A 4826-nucleotide genomic window follows, 5' to 3' on the forward strand; every position below is an offset into this window, starting at 1 on the left:
GAAAGACAAGAAAGAAAATAAAAGCTACAAACCCACACAAATCATGCTGGAAAATGTTGATATACCAAACATAAGAAATGACAATATTCACACATTTAAACTAGCTGACTTACACAGAATAGTCTTAGCTATATTAATCTACTTTAATTGTTTCTAAGATTACTTTGATCTATTTTGAATTGATTTTTCTATAATGTGAAAGGTGGGTGTCTAGTTTCACTCTCCACATATGAATATATCAATTTTTATCAGCACCATTTATTAAAGAGACTGTCCTTTACTCAATGAGTGTTCTTGGCACCTTTGTCAAAAATTAGTCAGCTATAGATACATGGATTAATTTCTGAGTTCTCTATTCTGTTAAATTGGTCTATGTATCTGTTTTCATGATACATAGATCATTCTCTTTTGGTTTTGATATCCTAACAATGAATTTTGAGGTCTGGTAGTACAGTCCCTCCAGCTTTGTTATTTTTGCTCAAAATTGCTTTGTCTATTAGAGCTTTATCTTTTTATGGTTATATTACAAATTCCAGATTTTTTCTTCATTGACTCTGTTGATTTCATTGGATAGTATTGTCATTTTAACAATATTCTTTCTATCCATGAGCATGGAATGTCTTTCCATTTGTATCCTTTCTTCAATTTTTTTCATCACTGTTTTTCAGTTTTTCTTGTAGATGTCTTTCACCTCCCTGATTAAATTTATTCTAGATATTTTTGTTTGTCTGTTTTGCTACTGTAAATGGGATTGTCTTCTTGGTTTATTTTTTAGCTAGCATGTTGTTCCTGTATACAAATGCTACCATTTTTTGTATATTACTTTTGTATGCTCAACTTTACTGAATTTGTTTAGAATTTCTAAGAATTTTTCTTTTATGGTAGAGTCTTTAGGTTTTTCTAGAAGTAAGTTTATGTCTTCTATCAATAGCAACAGCTTGACACCCTCCTTTCCAATTTAGATGACCTTTATTACCTTCTCTTTCCTAATTGTTATGGTTGGGTAAAATTCTTTAAAAATGTCTTAAAAATTGAAAATGAGAGCAACAAATTAAAAAAAAATGAATTTAGAAATCAATCATTTAGATACGTTGCGATTACATTTCTATTTCAAACAACAAACAATGTTTAAGTTTCTTGACTGAAAATCAAATGGAGCCAAAAATGATGTCTTCTAAAAAGAAAGAGAACCAGAATAGTATCCCATACCTTCTCTATCACTCTATGCAAATGAAGACACTAGAATAACATTTAAAAGAGTTGTGAGGAGAAAAATGTGTTTCCCTAAAAATATATACTTGAGCAAAGCTTTGCAATGAGTTTCTAACTGGTCTTACGATCTTATGACATACAACCCAATTTCTCCTTTGCAACCATAGTTTCTTACTAAAATTCAGTTTTTTAATTGTCTTGCATAAAGCCTGTCAGGTCCCCAAAGTCTCTTGTATAAAATTGTTGTTAGGTAGCTTATGCTATAAACACAGGTGGCTGCCTAACATCTGAACCCACTTTCTAACTTTGGAGAACTTTGCCACCCACTATTCATTATAATGCTGAAAAGAAAGTGTTTCAGTCCTTTCTTTTTTGCCTTTTCTGAATTCTGTGATATGTAACCTTATCTTCCAATCAATGGACAAATCCAAATTATGAATCTGTAACACATACAAAAAAGAAGGAAGGATAGTGCAGAGTCTACTTGATCTTGGGGATGATAGTAATAACGATTTCATCTCTTTTCTATGGTCACTAGTAGAAATAGTTGTAGGAATAGTGTTCAGGGTCTGTTGTCATTGGTGTTAATGGGTGAGCTAGTATCTATGTCCAATAGTAGCAGCAATGTCTGAGGCAAATTCTATTTCTGTGTTGTATCCGAACCTGATTATTCGGCCCACTCAGAAGTTTTAAAATGTAAAAATCAACAGCATCCTTCATAAATTCTTTTTTTTTGCCTACTTTCATTTTGCTATTTGCAACTAATAATTCAGATTCTATTAACCCTTCCATTATACTTCCAATAAATAATTCTTCAAAACTATATCAAGGATTTGAATGGGCAAAGGCATAGACAATAATTTTTTTTAGAAAATGTAATAAAAATTGACATCACTTAGAAACAATGGCTCAGGTTTAAAGTGAATTAACATATTTTCTCTATATTAAAAAATACAGATTCGCATTTAATCTTAGTAGATTTGAAATAAAACTAGTTTGTGTTGTACATACTAGCGTTTTTTGGTCTTACAAAAACTACTGAAATTAACAGTAAAATACAATTTTTATAGTGCCTTAGTAGTAGGAAAATATTCTATAACAATCCTGAGTTTATATTTCCAGAGTTTGTTCATTTTATTTTGTCTATTGTGCTGCTTATCACTCCTATATTGTGATTTTTCTTGAGATCTAAGTTTGAGTATCTACTTAGCCAATAATGAACACTTAATTTTAAAAAATTATATACATATATATACACACACACATATATATATATACATACACCTGCACACACATATATATACACATATACATATATATACACACATATATAAATACATATATATATATATATACACACACAGGCAATAGTATGGTACATTTGTTACAATTAATAAACCAATATTGATATATTATTAAGCGAAATCTCTTTATTTAAATTTATTTAGTTTATATTCCTTGTCCTTTTTCTCTTTCATAATTCCATCCTTACATCTATTAGTCAGGTCTCTTCAGGCTCCCCTTAGCTGTGGCACATTTCCAGACTTCCCTTGCCTTTGATGACTTGACAATTTTAAGGATTAATGGTCAGGTATTTTGTAGAGTGTCCCTCTATTAGGATTCTTCTGATATATATTTTTTCATAATTAAGCAAGGATAATGTGTTTTAAGGAGGAAAATCACAGAACTAAAGTATCATTTTCATGACATCATATAAGGAGTACATACTATCAATATGACATGTCACTTTTGATGTCAAACTTATTATCTGGCTGAGATAGTATTTATCAGATTTCTCCACTGTAAAAATCTTTTTTTTTTTTTTAAGATTTAACCCTCCTTTCAATATTATGATCTTTGGAAGGAGGTCAGTAGGCCCAATCCACATTTAAGGAGTGGAAAATTATGTTTTCACTCCTTAAGGTGAAGTATTTATACAAATTATTTGAAATTCTTCTAAAGGGAAGATGTGTCTCTTCTCCACAATTTATTTACCTCTTCAGTAATTTGTTTATGGATTTATGGTTATTTCTTTTACAGTTTAGGTTGTGACCTGGTACTCCTTTACTTTATTATTCAAATTCTTCCAGCTTTGTTCACTGAAACCTTTGCATTTGGTTCCTGAGTCCTTTTGACATATCCATCAACATTTTTTGTTGCTGTTTTATAGGAATTTTTTTAAAAAGCATTTTCTTATATTCTGCCACTACAAGATGATTTAAACTTACATATTTTCTACGCCAGTCCTAGAATCAGGCCAAATCCACTAATGTTAATGTTCTGTAATGTGCTATCGTTTATTAATCTTTGTTTCTTTCTCACTTTTTCTCTTCCGCTGTTTCTCTGTTCCTATCTTCCTTTTTAGAATGCTTTTGATAATCTGTTCCAACCATGTCCATAATTTATTTCTGAATATATTTAAAATATTATTCAAAATAAGTATTAACTTGTTTATATGAATTGAAAAAATACTATAAGCTAGTCTACAGAACTTATTTATAATTCACAAACTATTCCTGTAAAATCTTTTACAGCAAAATAAAATAGTATTTCCTGGTCTAAGATCTAATTAAGAATTTCCATGGCATTGATATCATGATTTATGTTAATAAACTCTAATCTGGAGCATCTTTGCAGAATTTTTTTTTGTTTTTGTCTTTGATGACTTTGTCATTTCTGAAGTATATGAACATTTATTTTGTGGGATGTTCTCTAATGTGGGTTAGTCTGATATTTCCATATAATAAGATTTTGGTTATCATTTATGGCAAGAATAATAGCTGTGTCAGCATTATACATTAACCATATTTTACTGTATTTATTTATTTTTATTTACTGGTGATATGAACTTCAATTAGTAAAGTAATGTCCATTACATGTCTCAATTGTAAATTTACTGTTTATTTTTGGCAGACAAAAATACCTTGGAAGGAGATAATTTAAAACTCTGTAATTATCTTATTTCATTTTTTAAAACATTATTTATTTATTTATTTATTTTTAGAGACAAGGACTTGCTCTGTCACCCAGCTAGGGTTCAGTGGCATTAACGTAGCTCACAGCAGCTTCAAACTTCTGGGCTCAAGAGATCCTCCACCTCAGCCTTCACAGTAGCTGTTATTACAGGTGCAAGCCACTGTGTCTGGCAAAACATTTTATTTCTAACCAAATATTTTAGTACCAATTTATATATTTTTTTCTGCTTGAGCCTACTGTTTCTATGGTAATTATCAAATGGCAATTTTTAAAATTCCATGATTTCTTCAATATTTTGCATTTTGTTATAATGAAGAAATTTATTTCTATATCTTTATTTGATTATATCAGTATGGACTCATGGATTATTTTATTCCGTGGTTCAAAATTTCTTACTGTATTTATTAATTTAAATGCTCTATTTACCTAAAATTTGGTAAGTGGGATCCTCTACAATTTGCATGCTATCTATTTTGATTTTTGCAATTGATTGCTGTAGAAATGATAGAATCTTAAATAATTATCATTACAATATAAATTTTCATCTTAATAAATTATTAAATATTTAGATCCCATTAACAAAACATAACAGCATTTTATATATATATATATATATATATACACACACAGGCAATAGT

The sequence above is a fragment of the Cebus imitator genome, unplaced genomic scaffold (assembly GCF_001604975.1).
Source record: "Cebus imitator isolate Cc_AM_T3 unplaced genomic scaffold, Cebus_imitator-1.0 Scaffold22, whole genome shotgun sequence".
NCBI classification, from domain to species: Eukaryota; Metazoa; Chordata; class Mammalia; order Primates; family Cebidae; genus Cebus; species Cebus imitator.